The following is a 26,129-nucleotide window of genomic DNA, read 5'->3' as shown; positions in this document are numbered from 1 at the left end:
CACACCTTGACTCAACAAATACGAGTCCCTTGAGTCAGGGCATGACAAATGATTACACAAGCTTCAATGCCATACAACAATCCTTCAGTAGCCTCCAACTGCTCTTAAACACTAGTAAAACTAAATGCATGCTTTTCAATCGAACGCTGCTGGCACCCGCCCACCCGACTAGAATCACCACTCTCGACGGGTCTGACCTAGAGTATGTGGACAACTACAAATACCTAGGTGTCTGGTTAGACTGTAAACTCAACTTCCAGACTCACATAAAGAATCTCCAATCCAAAGTTAAATCTAGAATCGGCTTCCTATTTCGCAACAAAGCCTCCTTCACTCATGCTGCCAAACATGCCCTCGTAAAACTGACTATCCTACCGATCCTTGACTTCGGCGATGTCATTTACAAAATAGCCTCCAACACTCTACTCAGCAAATTGGATGTAGTCTATCACAGTGCCATCCGTTTTGTCTCCAAAGCCCCATACACTACCCACCACTGTGACCTGTACGCTCTTGTTGGCTGGTCCTCACTACATGTTCGTCGTCAAACCCACTGGCTCCAGGCCATCTATAAATCACTGCTAGGCAAATCCCCGCCTTATCTTAGCTCATTGGTCACCATAGCAGCACCCACCCGTAGTCTGCGCTCCAGCAGGTATATCTCACTGGTCATTCCCAAAGCCAACACCTCCTTTGGCCGCCATTCCTTCCAGTTCTCTGCTGCCAATGACTGGAACGAATTGCAAAAATCTCTGAAGCTGGAGACTCTTATCTCCCTCAATAACTTTAAGCATCAGTTGTCAGAGCACCTTACCGATCACTGCACCTGTACACAGCCCATCTGAAATTAGCCCACCCAACTACCTCATCCCTATATTGTTATTTATTTTGCTCTTTTGCACCCCATTATCTCTATTTGCACATAATCTCTTGCACATCTAGCATTCCAGTGTTAATACTATTGTAATTATTCTGCACTATAGCCTATTTATTGCCTTACCTCCATAACTTGCTACATTTGCACACACTGTATATATATTTTCTGTTGTATTTCTGACTTTATGTTTTTTACCCCATATGTAACTCTGTGTTGTTTTTATTGCACTATTTTGCTTTATCTTGGCCAGGTCGCAGTTGTAAATGAGAACCTGTTCTCAACTGGCTTACCTGGTTAAATAAAGGTGAAATAAAATAAAATAAAACACCCTAGATCAGCTAGATGCAGGCAAGATTGTGCAAGGCGGTATTGAATGTGTCAATGTCTGTCACCTTGATTACTCAAATTTCTCTCGACCTGTGTGCACATTCGTTGTAAACTTTCATTCATAGGCTAGGTTGTAGCAACCTCATGACGGGATTAGGGAAAACTAGAGTATCACGTAGTCGCCTAAACCTATCGATGTTACATTGAGCTGGAGGAATGGAATATGAATGGCAGTCATCCAATATGCTGTAATAGAAATAAGGCCATGCTCATAAAAAAAATCTGCGTCCTCCCTCATCTTAAACGGCACCGACCGCCACTGAAGCCCATCATGTTGCTATGTGATATGTTACATTGCTTTGATTAATATTTAATTAGGAGACAGTGCAAAGTGCAGATATTCACTGTACGGATTTCGAGATGATGCAATCTGTATGGAGATTGCGTCTGACAAGGGCAGTAAGAGGTTCCATGGTCTCTCCTACCATTGCTATGCGGATGACACTCAACTACTTTTCTCCTTCCCCCTTTCTGACACCCAGGTGGCGACACGCATCTCTTCATGCCTGGTAGATATCAACCTCGACAAGATGGAGCTGCTCTTCCTCCCGAGGAATGCCTGCCCGCTCTAAGACCTCTCCATCACAGTTGACAACTCCACGGTGTCCCACTCCTAGAGTCCAAGCTCTTCTCTGTCATGGCAACCCAATGGTGGAACCAGCTTCCCTCTGACGCTAGGAGAGCAGAGTCTCTGCCGATCTTCCCAAATTTTATTGGCGCATGTGGCCAATAAAATTTGATTTGATCGTTGGATAATTGCTTCTCGCATCTACACTCTCCTCCTCTTACCTTTCCCCTTCGCTTGTGGACTTCAGTACACAACACATCAGCTGTCTGTGACCAGGCGATAAAACCGTTCCAAGCCAAACCTTCATATCATTACAGCTAACCGCTAACCACTACACACAGCCTACATCGTTGTCACCATATTAGCTAACGTCAAGTCAACATAGCTACTAGAACTAACGCGTTAGTAAACCCACTACAATCATGCAGTACAGTGTACAGTTAGCAGGCAGTTTAACAGTTACACCGGCAGGCCCAGGTGGCATTAATTAATAAAACCAAAAGCTTACCTTGACTTGGAAGAGTTCCAGTGTTGGATAGCCATAGCCAGCTAACTAACATAGCATCCCTCTCTGTTTGAGCCAGGTGTTTGAGTAGGCTAAACTAGCTAGCTGCATTCACTAGCTAAGTAAGTGAAAGTGAAAAAAATACAAAATATAGCTAGCTCTCTCTCTCCCGCTCTTGCTAATAAATTAATTTGTTAAAAACTGTTCAACTATTGTCTTTCTCTCTCTTTGAGTCAACTACTCACCCCATGTTATGCACTGCAGTGCTAGCTAGCTGTAGCTTATGCTTTCAGTACAAGATTCATTCTTTGATTGGGTGGACAACATGTCAGTTCATGCTGCACGAGCTCTAATAGGTTGGAGGACATTCTCTGGAAGTTGTCATTATTACTGTGTAAGTCTATGGAAGGGGGTGAGGACCACAAGCCTCCTAGGTTTTGTATTGAAGCAATGTACCCAGAGGAGGACGGAAACTAGCTGTCCTCCGGCTACACCATGGTGCTACCTTACATAGTGCTGTTGAGGCTACTGTAGCTCTTCATTGCAAAACAGTGTGTTTTAATCAATTATTTGGTGGCATGTGAATATATTTAGTATAGTTTTCTCTAAAAATGATAAATGTTTTAATTTTTCACTATTTTTATTTTTATGAAATTCACTGATTAGGATGGTCCTCCCCTTCCTCCTCTAAGGAACCTCCACTGATGGGCTTGCATGTGAGTACTGTAAATCCGTGACCTTTTCCTAATGATGTTGATGCATTTTCATGCCGTTTTGTCTTTTCCCCAGGCGATTCCATTCACAGAATCCTTCTGGTAGTCTCACTCCCTGGGTGGCACCGGTGGGTGATGCCCGCGACCCCGGGCCTGGTCACGGCTAGCGCAGATAAACGGCAAATCGGGTATCAAACCAGCGGAGGGGATTAAGTGCCTCCGCTCTGTGTCTCATTCATTATTCACAGGCAGCAAATGAATTTGTGGGAACGCTCAATTATAGATGAGAGAGAGAGAGGGCAGGCAGAGATGGAGAGGGGGGGCGTAAAAAGACAGGGGGGGTAGAGAGAGAGGGCAGGCAGAGAGAGCGAGTGGGGGGACATAAAGAGACGGGGGGTAGAGAGAGAGGGCAGGCAGAGAGAGAGAGGGGGGGCGTAAAGAGACAGAGAGGGGGGGGGGGGGGGGGGGGGGGGCATAAAGAGACAGGGGGGTATAGAGAGAGAGGGCAGGCAAATCCAGAAAAGAGCCGTTAAATTCTATAACCACTTAAAAGGAAGCGATTCCCAAACCTTCCATAACAAAGCCATCACCTACAGAGAGATTAACTTGGAGAAGAGTCCCCTAAGTAAGCTTGTCCTAGGCCTCTGTTCACAAACACAAACAGACCCCACACAGCCCCAGCACAACAACAACAACAACAACACAATTAGACCCAACCAAATCATGAGAAAACAAAAAGAGAATTACTTGACACATTGGAAAGAACAAACAAACAAAAAACAGAACAAACTAGAATGCTATTTGGCCCTAAACAGAGAGTACACAGTGGCAGAATACCTGACCACTGTGACTGACCCAAACTTAAGGAAAGCTTTGACTATGTACAGACTCAGTGAGCATAGCCTTGCTATTGAGAAAGGCCGCCGTAGGCAGACCTGTCTCTCAAGAGAAGACAGGCTATGTGCACACTGCCCACAAAATGAGGTGGAAACTGAGCTGCACTTCCTAACCTCCTGCCAAATGTATGACCATATTAGAGACACATATTTCCCTCAGATTACAGCGATCCACAAAGAATTCAAAAACAAACCCAATTTTGATAAACTCCCTTATCTACTGGGTGAAAAACCACAGTGTGCCATCACAGCTGCAAGATTTGTGACCTGTTGCCACAAGAAAAGGGCAACCAGTGAAGAACAAACATCATTGTAAATAAAACCCATATTTATGTTTATTTATTTTCCCATTTGTACTTTAACTATTTGCACATTGTTACAACACTGTATATATACATAATATGACATTTGAAATGTCTTTATTCTTTTGAAAATTCTGAGTGTAATGTTTACTGTTAATATTTATTGTTTATTTCACTTTTGTTTACTATCTACTTCACTTGCTTTGGCAATGTTAACACACGTTTCCCATGCCAATAAAGCCCTTAAATTGAAATTGAGAGAGAGGGGGGGGGGGGGGCGTAAAGAGATGGGGGGGTAGAGAGAGAGGGCAGGCATCTCCTACCTGGAGGTGACAGCATTCCCTCCCCCATATGTCCCCCTAGGCACAACTACGACAACATAACCAACAAAAACGGGTCACAACTCCTGCAGCTCTGTCGCACACTGAGACTCCTATGGTAGGTACACCTATTGCTCATCTCTTGGCAGAAGTAATGTAGACTACTTTATCACTTTATCACTTAAACCTAAACAGTATATTTGACCTCTCAGCTTTCCTATCAAATCTAAAAATCTCTAACAGAAAACCGAAGAAAAGTAACAACAGTGACAAATGGTTTGATGAAGAATGCAAAAACCTAAGAAGGACATTGAGAAACCTATCCAACCAAAAACATAGAGACGCAGAAAACCTGAGCCTACGCCTTCACTATGGTGAATCACTAAAACAATACAGAAATACACTACGGAAAAAGAAGGAACAGCATGTCAGAAATCAGCTCAATGTAATTGCAGAATCCATAGACTCTAACCACTTCTGGGAAAATTGCAAAACACTAAACAAACAACAACACGAAGAGCTATCTATCCAAAACTGAGATGTATGGGTAAACCACTTCTCCAATCTTTTTGGCCCTATAACAAAGAACACACAGCAAAAAAATATACATGATTTAATGCAAATCTTAGAATCAACTATTAAAGACTACCAGAACCCACTGGATTCTCCAATTACATTGAATGAACTACAGGACAAAATACAAAACCTCCAACCCAAAAAGGCCTGTGGTGTTGATGGTATCCTCAATGAAATGATAAAATATACAGACCACAAATTCCAATTGGCTATACTTAAACTCTTTAACATCATCCTTAGCTCTGGCATCTTCCCCAATTATTGGAACCAAGGACTGATCACCCCAATCCACAAAAGTGGAGACAAATTTGACCCCAATAACTACCGTGGGATATGCGTCAACAGCAACCTTGGGGGGTAGAGAGAGAGGGCAGGCAGAGAGAGAGGGGGGGGGGGGGGGCGTTAAGAGACAGGGGGGGTAGAGAGAGAGGGCAGGCAGAGAGAGAGAGGGGGCATTAAGAGATGGGGTAGAGAGAGAGGGCAGGCAGGGAGAGAGAGAGGTGGGGCGTAAAGAGACGGGGGTAGAGAGAGAAGGCAGGCAGAGAGAGAGGGGGGGGGGCGTGAAGAGACAGGGGGTAGAGAGAGAGGGCAGGCAGAGAGAGGGGGGTGTAAAGAGATGGGGGGGTAGAGAGAGAGGGCAGGCAGAGAGAGAGGGGGGGCATTAAGAGACGGGGTAGAGAGAGAGGGCAGGCAGAGAGAGGGGGGGGGCGTAAAGAGACGGGGGGTAGAGAGAGAGGGCAGGCAGAGAGAGAGAGGGGGGGCGTAAAGAGACAGGGGGGGTAGAGAGAGAGGGCAGGCAGAGAGAGAGAGGGGGGGCGTAAAGAGACAGGGGGGGTAGAGAGAGAGGGCAGGCAGAGAGAGAGGTGGGGCGTAAAGAGACAGGGGGGGTAGAGAGAGAGGGCAGGCAGAGAGAGAGAGGGGGGGCGTGAAGAGACGGGGTAGAGAGAGAGGGCAGGCAGGGAGAGAGAGAGGGGGGGCGTAAAGAGACGGGGGGTAGAGAGAGAGGACAGGCAGAGAGAGAGAGGGGGGGGCGTGAAGAGACAGGGGGTAGAGAGAGAGTGCAGGCAGAGAGAGGGGGGTGTAAAGACACAGGGGAGAGAGAGAGAGAGAGAGAGAGAGAGAGAGAGAGAGAGAGAGATAAAGAGAGAGAGAGAGAGAGTAAACATGTAAACACACATTAGTCCATCTGAGTCTTTCCTCTTTGAAAGTATCAACTAGAGATAAAATGGAGATGGAGAAATTCAATGGCAGCCATTTTTAATGTTTAGATGAAGCCCTATAGACTGAGTGAAGGGGAGGGTCTAAGACCACCACATCCATATTATTCAAACATTATGTTAAAAGAGACTGTTTGGTAATGACTCCTGGTTCACGCTGGTTCACCCTGGTTCACCTTTGTAATCTTGGTGTTTACCCTTTACTAGCTCTCTATGTGTTTCAACCCTGTCATACTGAAACTGGGTTTGATGTTCTGACTGATGTTGATCTCATAATTAGCCTAGTTATCAGTGGGTCAGAGTGCTCTGAAACCAGGGCACACAACTTCTCCACATTCAGCATTTTCATAGAAATGTCACACAAACACACACACACACACACATAGTATCAAAGAGCAGAGTGAATGAATCATAAGCGCAGAAAACTTTGTGGTGAGGCGGAAGTGTTAATCTCTGTCCCTCTCTATCTCTTTCTTTCTCACACAATCTCTCTCTCTCTCTCTCTCTCTCTCTCTCTCTCTCTCTCTCTCTCTCTCTCTCTCTCTCTCTCTCTCTGGCAGTGCAGTGTAGGGATTTCTCAAACTGCATTCAGCGGGTGCCCCAGAAACACAGATATTCAGAGAAAAATACACTTTCTCTCTCTCTATCCAGGTTGGATTTTCTTTGAATGGGCTGTGTATCCTGCTAAAAACCTTCAATGCAATGTCTGCTTGTGATGATGATCATCTGATGCATCCTAGATCTGTCTCTGTCGTTCCTCCCACACACACACACACACACCACACACACACACACACACACACAGTACACACACACACACACATGCACGCGCACACACCCATACTTACATACACACAGGTTGTTGCACAGCATGATGCACACATTCAATCACAAATGAAACACAACAAACACATTGATTGATTGTTCTTCAAAATTGTTTTTACTTTGTCAAATTACGCTGAGTGTACGAAACATTAGAAAAACCTTCCTAATATTGAGTTGCACCACATTTTGCCCTCAGAACAGCCTCAATTCGTTGAGGCATGGACTCTACAAGGTGTCGAAAGCGTTCCACAGGGATGCTGGCCCATGTTGACTCCAATGCTTCCCACAGTTGTGTAAAGTTGACTGGATGTCCTTTGGGAGGTGGACCATTCTCGATACAAACGGAAAACTGTTGAGCGTGAAAAACCCAGCAGCATTGCAGTTCTTGACACACTCAACCAGTGAGCCTGACACCTACTACCATACCCTGTTCAAAGGCTCTTAAATATTTTGTCTTGCCTAGTCACCTTCTGAATGGCACACATTTACAATCCATGTCTCAATTGTCTTAAGGCTTAAAGAAAACTCTCTAACCTGTCCTCCACTTCATCTACACTGATTGAAGTGGATTTAACAAGTAACATCAATAAGGGATCATAGCTTTCACCTGGATTTACCTGGTCAGTGTATGTCATGGAAAGAGCAGGTGTTTCTAATATTTTGTACACTCAGTACACACCTTATCTTTCATCTCTCTGTCTCTCTCTTTCTATCTCTCGTTCTCTGTCTCTCTCTCTCTCTCTCTCTCTCTCTCTCTCTCTCTCTCTCTCTCTCTCTCTCTCTCTCTCTCTCTCTCTCTCTCTCTCTCTCTCTCTCTCTCTCTCTCTCTCTCTCTCTCTCTCTCTCTCTCTCTCTGTGATTGAGTGTTTGTGAGTGTGTTTGAAGTGAGTCAGACCTAAATCAGGCAGGTCTCTCTCACGTATGTGGGACGTATCCAGATGGCTCCAGCAGGCCACACAAATATCACTGTGATAATGAGAAGACAGAGGCTGACAAAACACAGGTAGGGCTAAGACACACACACACACACACCAACCAAACACACACAAACCAAACACACACACACTCCAGTCACATAGATGACTACAGACCACCAAAGTAACAGGGATGCCAGAAACAGAGAAACAGTAGCTGTGACAATGTAGTCATTGTACATGACCAATAGTATGTGGACACCAGCTTGTCAAGCATCTCATTCCAAAATCAGGGGTCTAGTCCGAACCATGAAAAACAACCCCAGACCCTTATTCCTCCTCCACCAAACTTTACAGTTGGCACTATGCATTCAGGCAGGTAACGTTCTCCTGGTCTCCGCAAAACCCAGATTCATCCGTCGGACTGCCTGATGGTGAAGTGTGATTCATCACTCCAGAGAGCGCGTTTCCACTGCTCCAGAGTGCGATGGCGACGAGCTTTACACCACTCCAGCCGATGCTTGGCATTGTGCATGCTGCTCTTAGGCTTATGTGTGGTTCCTTCGGCCATGGAAACCCATTTCATGAAGCTCCCGACTAAATGTATTGTGCTGACATTGCTTCCAGAGGCAGTTTGGAACTCGGTAATGAGTGTTGCAACCGAGGACAGATGATTTTTACACGCTACGCGCTTTAGCACTTAGCAGTTCTGTTCTGTGAGCTTGTGGCCTACCACTTCCCGGCTGAGCCGTTGTTGATCCTATACATTTCCACTTCACAATAACAGTACTTACAGTTGACCGGGGCAGCTCTAGCAGGGCAGAAATGTGACGAACTGACTTGTTGGAAAGGTGGCATCCCATGACGGTGCCATGTTGAAAGTCACTGAGCTCTTCAGTTAGGTCATTCTACTGCCAATGTTTGTCTATGGAGATTGCATGGCTGTGTGCTCGATTCTGTACACCTGTCAGCAACGAGTGTGGCTGATAATCCACTAATTTGAAGGGGTGTCCACATACTTGTATATACAGTGCCTATGGAAAGTATTCAGGCTCCTTAACTTTTTCCACATTTTGTTACGTTACAGCCTTATTTTAAAATTTATGAAATAAATAAAAATCCTCATCAATCTTCACACAATACACCATAATGACGAAGTGAAAACAGGTTTTAGAAATGTTTGCAAACTAATACAAAATTTAAAACAGAAATACCTTATTTACGTTAAGTATTCAGACCCTTTGCTATAAGACTCGAAATTGAGCTCAGGTGCATCCTGTTTCCATTGATCATCCTTGAGATGTTTCTACAACCTGATTGGAGTCCACCTGTGGTAAATCCAACTGATTGGACATGATTTGAAAAGGTACACACGTGTCTATATAAGGTCCCACAGTTGACAGTGCATGTCAGAGCATGAGCCATGAGGTCAAAGGAATTGTCCGTAGAGCTCAGAGACAGGATTGTGTTGAGGCACAGATCTGGGGAAGGGTACCAACACAATTCTGCAGCATTGAAGGTCCCCAAGAGCACAGTGGCCTCCATCATTCTCAAATGGGAGAAGTTTGGAACCACCAAGACTCTTCCTAGAGCTGGCCGCCCGGCCAAACTGAGCAATCGGGGGAGAAGGGCCTTGGTCAGGGAGGTGACCAAGAACACGATGGTCACTCTGACAGAGCTCTAGAGTTCCTCTGTGGAGATGGGAGAACCTTCCAGAAGGACTACCATCTTTGCAGCACTCCACCAATCAGGCCTTTATGGTAGAGTGGCCAGACGGAAGCCACTCCTCAGTAAAAGCAACATGACAGCCCGCTTGGAGTTTGCTAAAAGGCACCTAAAGACTCTCAAACCATGAGAAACAAGAGACTAGACAAGATCGAGGAAAAGATGAACGGAGCAAAGTACAGAGAGATCCTTGATGAAAAGCTGCTCCAGAGCACTCAAGACCTCAGACTGTGGCGAAGGTTCACCTTCCAACGGGACAACGACCCTAAGCACACAGTCAAGAAATCGCAGGAGTTGCTTTGGGACAAGTCTTTGAATGTCCTTGAGTGGCCCAGCCAGAGCCCAGACTTGAACCTGATCGAACATCTCTGGAGAGACCTGAAAATAGCTGTGCAGCGACGCTCCCCGTCCAACCTGACAGAGCTTGAGAGGATCTGCAGAGAAGAATGCGAGAAACTCCCCAAATACAGGTCTGCCAACTTGTAGTGTCCTACCCAAGAAGACTTGAGGCTGTAATTGCTGCTAAAGGTGCTTCAACAAAGCACTGAGTAAATGGTCTGAATACTTATGTAAATGTCATATTTCAGTTTAATTTTTTTTATTCATTTGCAAAAAAATCTAAAAACCTGTTTTTGCTTTGTCATTATGGGGTATTGTGTGTACATTGATGAAAAAAAACCATACATTATAGAATAAGGCTGTAGCGTAACATAATGTGGACACCAGACTCTCAGGAGTTACATAGTGTGAACACTGCAGCGAAAAACTTTATATTTTATAATTCAATTTCAATTTCAATTTCAATTTCAATTTAAGGGCTTTATTGGCATGGGAAACGTATGTTAACATTGCCAAAGCAAGTGAAGTAGATAGTAAACTAAAGTGAAATAAACAATAAATATTAACAGTAAACATTACACTCAGAAGTTTCAAAAGAATAAAGACATTTCAAATGTCATATTATGTATATATACAGTGTTGTAACAATGTGCAAATAGTTAAAGTACAAATGGGAAAATAAATAAACATAAATATCGGTTGTATTTACAATGGTGTTTGTTCTTCACTGGTTGCCCTGTTCTTGTGGCTACAGGTCACAAATCTTGCAGCTGTGATGGCACACTGTGGTTTTTCACCCAGTAGATATGGGAGTTTATCAAAATTGGATTTGTTTTCGAATTCTTTGTAGGTCTGTGTAATCTGAGGGAAATATGTGTTTTTAATATGGTCATACATTTGGCAGGAGGTTAGGAAGTGCAGCTCAGTTTCCACCTCATTTTGTGGGCAGTGTGCACATAGCCTGTCTTCTCTTGAGAGACAGGTCTGCCTGCGGCGGCCTTTCTCAATAGCAAGGCTATGCTCACTGAGTCTGTACATACTCAAAGCTTTTCTTAAGTTTGGGTCAGTCACAGTGGTCAGGTATTCTCTCTCTCTCTCTCTCTCTCTCTCTCTCTCTCTCACTCTCTCACTCTCTCCCACACTCTCACTCTCGCTCTCTCTCTCTCACTCTCTCTATCTCACTCTCTCTCTCTCATGCTATCTCTCTCTCTTTCTCTCACTCTCTCTCTCACTGTCTCTCTCTCGCTCTCTCATCTCATCTCATCTCATCTCATAGACACAAACTTGGTGCCTTTCTCCTTTCTCTCTTTGTTAAACACTATAGACACAATCTCAGTGTCTCTGATCACACAATAAAGTACACAAGAGATGCTCTCACAATCCAGTTAGCCTCCACTCTTTCCTGGGACCCTTGATCTCTGATTAATGTGTTTGTGTCTGTGCTTGCACACGTGTGTGTGTGTGTGTGTGTGCATGTGCATGTCTGTGTGTTTTTGTTTGGGTGCTACCTATGACCATGGCAAAGCTACATGTCCTCACACTGCCTCTGTAGAAGAGCCCCAATGATGGATATTGCACCTGTTAATCTGACACCCGTGTCAACATGCTGTGTGTACAAGCATTCATCAGCTAATATCATTTTGCATGTGCGTGTGTTTGTGTGTGTGTTTGTGTGTGTGTGTGTGTGTGTGTGTGTTTGTGTGTGTGTGTTTGTGTGTGTGTGTGCACGCAGGCGCACGCGTGTGTAAAGCAGTGTCCAATGTTGGCTCCGAATTTCCAAAGAGGTGATCTGTTATAGTGACAGGGCTGCAGTATTTTTAGATAGAGAGAGAAACGGTGTAGGCCGTCATTGTAAATAAGAATTTGTTCTTAACTGACTTGCCTAGTTAAATAAAAGTAAAATAAAATAAAAATAAAAAAGGATGGATAGTAAAACTGGAAGAAAAACAGAGAGAGAAAGAGACAGAGAGCGAGGATAGAGAGATAAAGGACGGATAGTAAAACAGGAGAGAGAGCGAGAGAGAGAGAGTGAGTGAGAGAGGGAGAGAGTGAGAGAGAGAGAGAGAGAGTTAGAGAATGAGTGAGAGAGAGAGAGAGACAGAGCGAGACAGAGACAGAGACAGAGACATATAAAGGTGAGCCTTGCTATTGAGAGAGGCTGCCATACGCAGACCTGGCTTTTGAGAGAAGAAAGGCTATGTGCACACTGCCCACAAAATGAGGTGGAAACTGAGCTGCACTTCCTAACCTCCTGCCAAAGGTATGACCATATTAGAGACACACATTTCCCACAGATCACAACGACCCACAAAGAATTTGAAAATAAATTAAACATTGATAAACTCGTTAGGCGAAATACCGCAATGTGCAATCACAGCAGCAAGATTTGTTACCTGTTGCCTTGAAAACAGGGCAACAAGTGGCACACAAACAACATTGTAAATACAACCAATATTTATCTGTTTACATATCTTCCCCTACTATTTGTACTACAACTATTTGCACATTATTAAAAACACTGTACATAGCTGAAAATAGAACATTGGAAACGTTTTTATAGTTTTGAAACCTTTATGAGTGCAGTGTTTACTGGACATTTTTTATTTTTTATTTAACCTTTATTTAACTAGGCAAGTCAGCTAAGAACAAATTCTTATTTACAATGACAGCCTATGACGGCCACTTGCTTTGGCAATGTAGACATATGCTTCCCATGCCAATAATAAAGCTCCTTCGAATTGAAGGGGTTGGCAGTAAAAACCAGAGGGCAGTGGAAGCCATCTGGGCATGTCTGGATTAGCCCTAAGACCTTTTTAGTGGGTGATAAATGGTGAGTTGCTTTATACAGTATACAGTTGAAGTCGGAAGTTTACATACACTTAGGTTGGAGTCATTAAAACTCATTTTTCAACCACTCCCCCCCACCACGCAGTGCTGTTTATACGTCTGTCCTACCCACATCGATTCCTTCCTGGTCAATCAAAGTAAGCTCTCTCTCTCTCTTTCTGTGTGTGTGTGTGAACGTGTTTAACTACACAGTGAGGGAAAAAAGTATTTGATCCCCTGCTGATTTTATACGTTTGCCCACTGACAAAGAAATGATCAGTCTATAATTTTAATGGTAGGTTTATTTGAACAGTGAGAGACAGAATAACAAAAAAAAATCCAGAAAAACGCATGTCAAAAATGTTATAAATTGATTTGCATTTTAATGAGGGAAATAAGTATTTGACCCTTCTCAATCAAAAAGATTTCTGGCTCCCAGGTGTCTTTTATACAGGTAACGAGCTGAGATTAGGCACACTCTTAAAGGAATGCTCCTAATCTCAGCTTGTTACCTGTATAAAAGACACCTGTCCACAGAAGCAATCAATCAATCAGATTCCAAACTCTCCACCATGGCCAAGACCAAAGAGCTCTCCAAGGATGTCAGGGTCAAGATGTCTTTGTCAGTGGGCAAACGTGCAAAATCAGCAGGGGATCAAATACTTTTTTCCCTCACTGTACTTGTGGGGACCAGAAGTCCCCACAAGAAAAGTAAACCAAGAACAATTTTACCAACTGGGGACATTTAGTTGGTCCCTACAAGGTCAAAAAAATTGATAAAGTAATCCTTCTACCCCCCCCCCCTACCCCCCTTTACTCCAACCCAGCCCCCCCCCCCCCAAAAAAAACAAAAAAACATTGTAAAGTGGTTATCCCACTGGCTATAAGGTGAATGCACCTATTTGTAAGTCGCTCTGGATAAGAGCGTCTGCTAAATGACGTAAATGTAAATGTAAATGTCAAATGGTATTTCTAGAGGGTTAAGGTTAGAATTAGTGTTAGGGTTAGAATTAGGTTTAGGGTTAGGGTTAGGGTTAGGAGATAGGGTTAGTTTTAGGGTTAGGGTTAGGGTTAGGAGCTAGGGTTAGGTTTAGGGTTAGGGTTAGGGTTAGGGGTTAGGGAAAATATTATTTTGAATGGGACTGAATTGTATGTCCCCTCAAGGTTAGCTGCACAAGACTGTGTGTGTGTGTGTATCAGAGAGAAGGAAGACAAGCAGAAACTGAAGGTTATATAGGTCAAAATAACTTTGCTGTGATATACTTTGTTGTGTGATGCACTGTACACTAGGTGGTATACTATCAGTCTGATAATGGTCCTTGAGTCTCCACAGAGAATACAGAAGTGAGTGTGGAAAAGAGAGAGAGAGAGAGAGAGAGAGAGAGAGAGAGAGAGAGAGAGAGAGAGAGAGAGAGAGAGAGAGAGAGAGAGAGAGAGAGAGAGAGAGAGAGAGAGAGAGACAGACAGACAGACAGACAGACAGACAGACAGACAGACAGACAGACAGACAGACAGACAGACAGACAGACAGACAGACAGACAGACAGACAGACAGACAGACAGACAGACAGACAGACAGACAGACAGACAGACAGACAGACAGACAGAGAGAGAGAGAGAGAGAGAGAGAGAGAGAGAGAGAGAGAGAGAGAGAGAGAGAGAGCAATCACCTGCAGAGAGATGAACTTGGAGAAGAGTCCCCTAAGTAAGCTTGTCCTGGGGCTCTGTTCACAAACACAAACAGACCCCACACAGCCCCAGGACAACAACAACAACAACAACAACAACAACAACACAATTAGACCCAACCAAATCATGAGAAAACAAAAAGAGAATTACTTGACACATTGGAAAGAATAAACAAAAAAAAAACAGAGCAAACTAGAATGCTATTTGGCCCTAAACAGAGAGTACACAGTGGCAGAATACCTGACCACTGTGACTGACCCAAACTTAAGGAAAGCTTTGACTATGTACAGACTCAGTGAGCATAGCTTTGCTATTGAGAAAGGCCGCCGTAGGCAGACCTGGCTCTCAAGAGAAGACAGGCTATGTGCACACTGCCCACAAAATGAGGTGGAAACTGAGCTGCACTTCCTAACCTCCTGCCAAATGTATGACCATATTAGAGACACATATTTCCCTCAGATTACAGCGATCCACAAAGAATTCGAAAACAAACCCAATTTTGATTAACTCCTTATCTACTGGGTGAAAAACCACAGTGTGCCATCACAGCTGCAAGATTTGTGACCTGTTGCCACAAGAAAAGGGCAACCAGTGAAGAACAAACACCATTGTACATACAACACATATTTATGTTTATTTATTTTCCCATTTGTACTTTAACTATTTGCACATTGTTACAACACTGTATATATACATAATATGACATTTGAAATGTCTTTATTCTTTTGAAATTTCTGAGTGTAATGTTTACTGTTAATATTTATTGTTTATTTCACTTTTGTTTACTATCTACTTCACTTGCTTTGGCAATGTTAACACACATTTCCCATGCCAATAAAGTCCTTAAATTGAAATTAAATTGAAATTGAGAGAGAGACAAAAAGAAAGAGGGGGAAAATAAACTATAGGGTTTGGGCTGTGTTGTGCCCAAAGCTCACAAAAGCAACATCACACACCACACAAACCATGTGATCTCTAGTCACAATCTTTCTCACCAGCTGTGTATTTTCAAATCACACCCCATCACACATATTAGGATTCGACATTTGGGAGGAAGAAGCAATTTTGCCTGAAATGTGTCAATTCTACTGTGCCTAGGTTTGTAAAGCTACCAGGAATTTACCAAAATTAACAGAACATTCATTTTGGTAATTAACATGCAATCCGTGGCAATCTATTGTAACGTTGGTAATTTATACTTGAATAACTTTTTTAAAATGTATTCATACTGTATATATATATTTGTTTTATATCTGTGTCCATATTGTCCATGAGTTTCTTGTGGATAGACCATATTGTTCAAGAGAAAATAGCCTAATTAAGGAAAAAAGCATATAATCAACAATGGCATTATTTTCAATTAACTCAGCAACTCTTCTAAATATTTACTTTTTTCACAACTGCCACCAGTTTCGCACCAAAACATTAACAACAAAGACATATTGACATGGTAAAAAAATATATAAAGGATATTTATTAATGCTGAAACCCTTATATTAAACAGCAGTGGTATTCACTTAGTTGAGGGTTTATATCTAGGATAATGTTTTACTGCTTTGTCATTCTATTTTTTTTGTGAAAATCATCTATACTTGTCACGACTTCCGCCGAGGATGCCTCCCCTTGTTCAGGCAGGTTTTGGCGTTCGTTGTCACCGGCTTACTAGCTACTGCCGATCCCATACTCATCACTCCACTTGTCATGTCTTGTCTTGTCAATCACACACACCTGGTGCTCATTCCCCTAATTAGTATGTGTATAAGTGTTCCCTCTGTTCCCCTTGTCTTTGTGAGTGATTATTTATTGTGAGAGTGAGTAGCTCGGTTGAGCTACTCTTCTATTTGTACTTGCCAAGGTGGATTATTTTCCCTTGTATTAGTTTCGTTTTCATGCTGGGTGCGTTTGATTTATGTAAATGGAATAAACTCTGTACTTCGGTGTTTTACCTCCTGCGCCTGACTCCTTCATTCACACCTCATCACAATACTGAAGAAAAATATAAAAGCAACATGTAAAGTGTTGATTCCATGTTTCATGAGCTGAGCTGGTCCTCTGTAGCTCAGCTGGTAGAGCACGGCGCTTGTAATGCCAAGGTAGTGGGTTCGATCCCCGGGACCACCCATACACAAAAATGTATGCACGCATGACTGTAAGTCGCTTTGGATAAAAGCGTCTGCTAAATGGCATATTATTATTATATCATAAATAAAAGATCCCAGAAATTTTCCAGATGGACAAAAAGCTTATTTCTCTCCAATTTTGGGCAGAAATTTGTTTACATCCCTGTTAGTGAACATTTCTCCTTTGCCAAGATAATCCATCCACCTAACAGGTGTGGCATATCAAGAAGCTGATTAAACAACATGATCATTACACAGGTGCACCTTGAGATGGGGACAATAAAAGGCCACTCTAAAATGTGCAGTTTTGTCACACAACACAATGCCACAGAAGTGTCAGGTTTTGAGGGAGCATGCAATTGGCATGCTGACTGCCGGAATGTCCATCAGAGCTGTTGCCAGATAATTTAATGTTAATTTCTCTACCATAAGCCGCCTCCAACGTTGTTTTAGAGAATTTGGCAGTACTTCCAACCGGCCTCACAACCGCAGACCATGTGTAACCATGCCAGCCCAGGACCTCCACATCCGGCTTCTTCACCTGCGGGATCGTCTGAGACCAGCCACCAGACAGCTGATGAAACTGAGGAGTATTTATGTCTGTAATAAAGTGGGTGGGCCTGACTCCCAAGTATGTCTCCCCAGTGGGTTGGCCAGACTCCCAAGTGGGTGGGCCTATGCCCTCCCAGGCCCACCCATGGCTGCGTCCCTGCCCAGTCATGTGAAATCCATAGATTAGGGCCTAATTCATTTATTTCAATTGACTGATTTCCTTATATGAACTGCAACTCAGTAAAATGTTTGAAATTGTTGCATGTTGCGTTTGTATTTTTGTTCAGTATAATTTTATTATTTTATATATTTTACATGTGATAAGGCCACACAGAGGGCCATGGATAATTACAGACACTTATGATAATCTGAAGTACCCAAAAGGGCCACTAGATGTCTTGTGATAAATTACATAAAATCCTTGAAAGTTACCAAAATTATGGTAGTTTACTGGTAGTTTACTTTCCCACCATTCTGCATACCTTTCCCACCATTCTACTGTGCTGTGATACGAGGAGAGGCCGAGGTGTTAAGCCAATAGCGTGAGATGTGGGCCAGTGCATTCCGCCGCTCTGGGGAGGTTAATGAGCATAGCCTCCGGGCACTTGGCCAAACACGAGCCATTAATGCTGCTAGTGCTAACATGCTGCTAGTGCTAACACTACTGCTAGCTAACGCTCCCACAATGTGCCTGACATCAGCTATGAACTTAGCTAATAATACACCCAGAGAGAGGGAGAGGGAGAGGGAGAGGGAGAGGGAGAGGGAGAGGGAGGGAGGGAGAGAGAGAGAGAGAGAGAGAGAGAGAGAGAGAGAGAGAGAGAGAGAGAGAGAGACAGACAGACAGACAGACAGACAGACAGACAGACAGACAGACAGACAGACAGACAGACAGACAGACAGACAGACAGACAGACAGACAGACAGACAGACAGACAGACAGACAGACAGACAGACAGACGGAGGAGGGGTTAGAGAGATCAAGCAAGCTAGAGTGAGAGAGAGAGGGAGAGCGTAAGAGCATAGAAGAGTTAAGAGCAAACAGAGTGTGAGACAAGGTGGAGAGAAAGGAACATAGTGAAGACAGTGAGTCAGAGACAGAGAGAGAGGGAGAGAGAGAGAAAGAGAAAGAGAGAGAGAGAGAGAGGAGGTGAAAAGATAGGTAGAGCGAGAGAGAGAAAGGGAGAGAGAGGGAGGAGGGGAAAAGAGAAAGAGAGGCTAACAGTATCAAAGCTGTATGTCGCTACGTGCTTTACTGCTAACTGATCTAATGAGCACTCACTCTGTTACTCACCACGCAAAAACACCCAGAGAGGTAAGTAACCAGAACGCTTCCTAGCCTCCGAGTGTGTGTGTGTGTGTGTGTGTGTGTGTGTGTGTTTGTGAGACAGACAGAGAGATAGTTAGAAGAGAGTTGGATAAAATATGTATAGACAATGGTTGTTTGAAGGTGTGCTGTATTGCGGGACTATGTGATAGAGTTGAACTTATAAAAGTCAGTGAATGTGAGGAGATACAACATGCATGTGTGGATTGTACATGGTATAGCAGTCTGTGTGTCCAGTACATGGTATAGCAGTCTGTGTGTCCAGTACATGGTTTATGGTATAGCAGTCTGTGTGTCCAGTACACAGTTTATGTGTCCAGTACATGGTTTATGGTATAGCAGTCTGTGTGTCCAGTACATTGTTTATGGTATAGCAGTCTGTGTGTCCAGTACATGGTTTATGGTATAGCAGTCTGTGTGGCCAGTACACTGTTTATGGTATAGCAGTCTGTGTGTCCAGTACACAGTTTATGGTATAGCAGTCTGTGTGTCCAGCACATGGTTTATGGTATACATTTTAGTCATTTAGCAGATGCTCTTATCCAGAGCGACTTACAGTTAGTGAGTGCATACATTTTTCATACTGGCCCCCCCGTGGGAAACGAACCCACAACCCTGGCATTGCAAGCGCCATGCTCTACCAATTGAGCTACACGGGGCTTATAGCAGTCTGTGTGTCCAGTACATGGTTTATGGTATAGTAGTCTGTGGGTGTTTCTCAAAATGCATACTACCGTGCTTCGAGCATGCAAATTGGAACACGGGAGGGTAGTCCAAATCAAAGTATGCGAAACGGAGCACGGAGGGCACTTCTCAAATGCGTACTCCGTTTGTACATATTTTGAAGCATGCATCAATGCAAGCTTCAACAAAAAATATGGAAATTAATATGACGCAACCACGTAAAAATCATGCAAATCTTCTTGAAATCAATGGTTGCCATTATCTGAGCTGAAGCGAGAGAAAATAAACTTTGGAATTAAATGTTGCCTATTCACATCTGATATGTTGCCTGACTACAATATTTTATCTTGCTATGTTAATTTTGGCATGGTTACCTGCCTTCAATACCCACTGTAGTGTGTGTAGGTTGTAAGCCTATAGTAAGTCAATAGAGCTAAGAATTGTAGCCACAAAGAATTGTTAGCTAGTTACCCACGAATAATTGACATCTACCTTGGATAATATTGGTTTTCGGTCATTTTTGCCTGTTATACTATCTGGTTAGCTACATTATTACTATTCACTTATAGCTAGCTGATAGTTATGAAGTAAAACATTTGCTTTGTGTTGTCACGGGTTGAGTGTAGAGGTGGTGTAGAATCAGGCGCAGGACACACAGAGGTTACGAACAGCGTCTTTAGTAAAGTCCAAAATGAGCCAAACACGGCAACAGGCTACAGGCGAACCTCACGCACAACAGTAAAGTATGCTAAGGCGCACAAAGTGCGGAACTCTCTCTTAAAACACAAAATACAGAGAGAACAGAAAAATGACGAACTAGCACACAACGTGACACGGAAACAATTACACACAACAGCTGACCAAACTCAAGAGAACTAAATAGGACACCTAATAAACACTAATAAGGAACAGGTGTAGCAACACAGACAAAACCAATCAAACATAGAAACATAGAACGGTGGCAGCTAGTACTCCGGAGACGACGACCGCCGAAGCCTGCCCGAACAAGGAGAAGGAGCAGCCTCGGCCGAAACCATGACATGTGTATATCTTGTTTCGTCTCTATTGCCATTGTCCTAGCTAGAAGAAGGAAGGTTCAGTGAATGGCTAAGTCCATAGTAAGTCAATAGGGCTAACTTGCTAGCTAGCTAGCCACAAATAATTGTTAAGTAGCTACCCACAAAGAATTGACGTCTACCTTGGATAACATAGATTTTTGGTCAATTTTGCCTGTTATACTATCTGGTTTGCTACATTATTACGATTCACATATATCTAGCTGATAATTATGAAGTAAAACATTTGCTTTTTTATATCTTGTTTCGTCTCTATTGTTGCCATTGTCCTGGTTGGAAGAAGGTTAAATGAATGGCGAGATGCAGCGTGAGGTAATACAGTAGGGGGAGTGCGAGTGCTTCTCAAATGAAATATTTTATGCATTCTCCACACTCTCGTCCTCACAAGAACGTACTCAAGAGAACGTCCTCGGAGAATGCACTTGGAGCATGAGAGTGTGGAGCACGGTAGTATGCATATTGAGAAACACCCTGTGTGTACAGCACATGATTTATGGTATAGCAGGGTGAGTCTAATAGCGTGTGGACTTATGTGTGTGTATGTGTGTGTTACTCTTCGCACCAGTGTGTGAGTATGTGTGTGCACACCTGTGTTTGTGTGTTTGTGTGTGCGAATGTGTGTGTGTGCATGTGCGCCTCAGTGTGTGTTCATGCAAGTGAATGCAGGTGCATAGGCCAATTTGTAGGTATGTGTGAGGGATAGAGAGGTGTAGGTTCACCATTCAGCCTGGCTGCAGATCCGGGCTAAAAATTAGAGCAGCAGGCTGAAATAGACCCAGTCCAGAGATAGCCAGGGGCCACAGTCACAGAGGGGCACATACAGTGGGGAGAACAAGTATTTGATACACTGCCGATTTTGCAGGTTTTCCTACTTACAAAGCATGTAGAGGTCTGTAATTTTTATCATAGGTAACACACACATACAGGCTCTGTCGCAGCCGGCCGCGACCGGGAGACTCATGGGCGGCGCACAATTGGCCCAGCGTCGTCCAGGGTAGGGGAGGGAATGGCCGGCAGGGATGTTGATAGAGCATGGCGTTTGCAACGCCAGGGTTGTGGGTTCGATTCCCACGGGGGGCCAGTATAAAAAAAAATAAATAAATAAAAAAAAATGTATTCACTAACTGTAAGTCGCTCTGGATAAGAGCGTCTGCTAAATGACTAAAATGTAAATGTAAATGTAAACTTCAACTGTGAGAGACGGAATCTAAAACAAAAATCCAGAAAATCACATTGTATGATTTTAAAGTAATTAATTTGCATTTTATTGCATGACATAAGTATTTGATACATCAGAAAAGCAGAACTTAATATTTGGTACAGATACCTTTGTTTGCAATTACAGAGATCATACGTTTCCTGTAGGTCTTGACCAGGTTTGCACACACTGCAGCAGGGATTTTGGCCCACTCCTCCATACAGACCTTCTCCAGATCCTTCAGGTTTCGGGGCTGTCGCTGGGCAATACGGACTTTCAGCTCCCTCCAAAGATTTTCTATTGGGTTCAGGTCTGGAGACTGGCTAGGCCACTCCAGGACCTTGAGATGCTTCTTACGGAGCCACTCCTTAGTTGCCCTGGCTGTGTGTTTCGGGTCGTTGTCATGCTGGAAGACCCAGCCACGACCCATCTTCAATACTCTTACTGAGGAAAGGAGGTTGTTGGCCAAGATCTCGCGATACATGGCCCCATCCATCCTCCCCTCAATACGGTGCAGTCATCCTGTCCCCTTTGCAGAAAAGCATCCCCAAAGAATGATGTTTACACCTCCATGCTTCACGATTGGGATGGTGTTCTTGGGGTTGTACTCATCCTTCTTCTTCCTCCAAACTCGGCGAGTGGAGTTTAGACCAAAAAGCTCTATTTTTGTCTCATCAGACCACATGACCTTCTCCCATTCCTCCTCTGGATCATCCAGATGGTCATTGGCAAACTTCAGACGGGCCTGGACATGCGCTGGCTTGAGCAGGGGGACCTTGTGTGCGCTGCAGGATTTTAATCCATGACGGCGTAGTGTGTTACTAATGGTTTTCTTTGAGACTGTGGTCCCAGCTCTCTTCAGGTCATTGACCAGGTCCTGCCGTGCAGTTCTGGGCTGATCCCTCACCTTCCTCATGATCATTGATGCCCCACGAGGTGAGATCTTGCATGGAGCCCCAGACCGAGGGTGATTGACCGTCATCTTGAACTTCTTCCATTTTCTAATAATTGCACCAACAGTTGTTGCCTTCTCACCAAGCTGCTTGCCTATTGTCCTGTAGCCCATCCCAGCCTTGTGCAGGTCTACAATTTTATCCCTGATGTCCTTACACAGCTCTCTGGTCTTGGCCATTGTGGAGAGGTTGGAGTCTGTTTGATTGAGTGTGTGGACAGGTGTCTTTTATACAGGTAACGAGTTCAAACAGGTGCAGTTAATACAGGTAATGAGTGGAGAACAGGAGGGCTTCTTAAAGAAAAACTAACAGGTCTGTGAGAGCCGGAATTCTTACTGGTTGGTAGGTGATCAAATACTTATGTCATGCAATAAAAAGCAAATTAATTACTTAAAAATCATACAATGTGATTTTCTGGATTTTTGTTTTAGATTCCGTCTCTCACAGTTGAAGTGTACCTATGATCAAAATTACAGACCTCTACATGCTTTGTAAGTAGGAAAACCTGCAAAATCGGCAGTGTATCAAATACTTGTTCTCCCCACTGTATGAGGAGGGGGGCAGACAGAGAGAGGGGCAGATATGAAGGACAGATATGGGGAAGATATGGGAGAGGAGGGATGGGGAGGAGGTGGAGGTAGGTAGGGGGGCACAGACAGAGAGGAGGCAGAAGTGGGGGTCGGCAGAGAAACAGAGGGGGTAGATACCCCCATGTGGAGAGCAGATATGGAAGAGGAGGGTGAGGGAGATATGGACTGTAGAGAAAGGTTTGGTGGTGGAGTTGGGGGGTATAGACAGACAGACAGACAGACAGACAGACAGACAGACAGACAGACAGACAGACAGACAGACAGACAGACAGACAGACAGACAGACAGACAGACATACATACAGACAGACAGACAGACAGACAGACAGACAGAAAGCAATGTTCTGTATTCAAGGTTCCAGTTAATTGCCTTTATTTGTAATAGACATTGGAAACATTGCTCAATAGAGCTCTCACTTTAGAGCAGGATAGGCAGACAAATAGACTACAATCCTATAAAATGAGTTAAAGAGCTTTTCCGGTACTCACTAAGCAAAACGAGAGTTGTGTCTTTGGGTTGTGGTTCGATGTGGGTGTTCTGTTCGCTATATCCTATCCTAGCATTAATGTTGTTTGTCCCTCTTCAGTCACCGTCCCAAACAGGCCACCATAACGAATGACTTAGCAACCACCTGATGCAGCATGACAACATGAATGTGATTGGTCAGGGAAACCTGCTTACTGCATTTCCTGCTTTTTAGATGTAAATATATTTGACAAAAGTTGTGTTTGTGATGCTAACGTTAGCTCACAAATGTGTGGATGTTTGAATTGGAGAAACCCAAGCCGTTTATAAAAAACTACAATTTTTCTTTCAACATAACATTTGCGACGATGTCTTGTATATATTGTTGTCTAAACAAGTCCAAGGGGCTGCATGCTAATAGTTAGTTCAGTTGTCTGTAAATAAATGGGCGGGTTGTAGGTTGATTCTGGTGAGCGATTGGATAGCGTGTACTGCAGCACACCAGGCAGCTGTGATCCGGATGATTTGAGTACTGCCAGCCGTGATTAGACTGTGCCAACCCTCATGTAAATTGCAACATCCTCAGTAACACAAATCTCACAAAACTGTTTTGGAATATACTGACTAATATCGATGCCACAAAGGCCGTTTTCAACCAGTTCAGTTGCACTTTAAGCCAGAATGATGTGAGTGGCAGACACAGGAACTAGACAGTCTGGGTTTGGCCCATTCATACCTGCACTGGAATTCAGTCAAACCCACACAGTAGAGAACATACTATTGTGGCTATACCATTTAAAGTAATGTAAGCAGTTAGACAAATACAATGTACTTAGAAATTCATTTTTTTTTTAAAGAAGGGAACTGTGTGATTTGTATGTTGTTATAGTCTGAGATGGATCTCACCAGGGAGTTCACTTTGAAAAGAGTTGAAAAGCATAAACCTAGATGTGTGTATGCGTGCATGCATACGTGCATTTGCATCTGTATGTATTTGTGTGTGTATGTGTGTGTGTGTGTGCTATAACACTCCGTGTGTGTGTGTGTGTGTGTGTGGTGTTCTATACATCTAGCTATACTATGGTGGAGGAGCCAATGCTCATAAATGCATGATTATAGCTCTTTCTACTTTCACAGGAGCGCTCCAGCCACTGCAGCTCACCCACTCAAACCTCCTACAATACCAAAGAGTGGTTCTTGGTACTTCACAGTCATTTTTCATAGAATTACTTATATTTCCAAGCATTGCCCTCAACCATGTAGCCTAACATTTTCCCTCCCACCTGGAGTGAATGTTGAAGATAGTGGGAATACCACAAGTGGTTGATCCACACTGAGAAAACCACCAAATTGACCTCGGATCAGTGTCAATGGCTAACCTCAGTCCACTCCAATCTGAATAGAGAGTTCACTGAATTGTCTTCTGGTGTCAGACATACAGTTGAAGTCGGAAGTTTACATACACCTTAGCCAAATACATTTAAACTCAGTCTTTCACAATTCCTGACATTTAATCCTAGTAAAAAGTCCCTGTTTTAGGTCAGTTAGGATCACCACTTTATTTTAAGAATGTGAAATGTCAGAATAATAGTAGAGAGAATGATTTATTTCAGCTTTTATTTCTTTCATCACATTCCCAGTGGGTCAGAAGGTTACATACACTCAATTAGTATTTGGTAGCATTGCCTTTAAATTGTTTAACTTGGGTCAAACGTGTCGCGTAGCCTTCCACAAGCTTCCCACAGTAAGTTGGGTGAATTTTGGCCCATGACAGAGCTAATGTAATGAGTCAGGTTTGTAGGCCTCCTTGCTCGCACACGCTTTTTCAGTTCTGCCCACAAATATTCTATAGGATTGAGGTCAGGGCTTTGTGATGGCCACTCCAATACCTTGACTTTGTTGTCCTTAAGCCATTTTGCCACAACTTCGGAAGTATGCTTGGGGTCATTGTCCATTTGGAAGACCCATTTGCAACCAAGCTTTAACTTCCTGACTGATGTCTTGAGACGTTGCTTCAATATATCCAGATAATTTTCCTTCCTCATGATGATCTATTTTGTGAAGTGCACCCGTCCCTCCTGCAGCAAAGCACCCCCACAGTATGATGCTGCCACCCCCGTGCTTCACGGTTGGGATGGTGTTCTTCGGCTTGCAAGCCTTACCCTTTTTCCTCCAAACATTACGATGGTCATTATGGCCAAACAGCTCTATTTTTGTTTCATCAGACCAGAGGACATTTCTCCAAAAAGTACGATCTTTGTCCCCATGTGTAGTTGCAAACCGTAGCTTGGCTTTTTTATGGCGGTTTTGGAGCAGTGGCTTCTTCCTTGCTGATCGGCCTTTCAGGTTATGATGATATAGGACTCGGTTTACTGTGGATATAGATACTTTTGTACCTGTTTCCTCCAGCATCTTCACAAGGTCCTTTGCTGTTGTTCTGGGATTTATTTGTACTTTTCGCACCAAATTACATTAATCTCTAGGA

At 43.5% G+C, this 26,129-nt stretch overlaps 1 protein-coding gene across 1 annotated transcript in view; it reads left to right on the top strand.

Annotated features, from left to right (window-relative positions):
- Positions 1-18,141: 18,141 nt before the first annotated feature.
- The window catches only part of LOC311149707 (uncharacterized protein), a gene marked incomplete at its 3' end in the record, with an annotated part of 42,576 nt that continues 34,588 nt past the window's right edge, over positions 18,142-26,129 (top strand). The window contains exon 1 of the mRNA XM_084186916.1: positions 18,142-18,666. The remainder of the gene's footprint in view (positions 18,667-26,129) is intronic.

This window comes from Coregonus lavaretus (genome assembly GCF_964263955.1).
Source record: "Coregonus lavaretus genome assembly, chromosome: 22".
Classification (NCBI taxonomy): domain Eukaryota; kingdom Metazoa; phylum Chordata; class Actinopteri; order Salmoniformes; family Salmonidae; genus Coregonus; species Coregonus lavaretus.
Note: the sequence above shows the minus strand (reverse complement) of the source record. Positions and strands in the feature narration are given on the sequence as shown.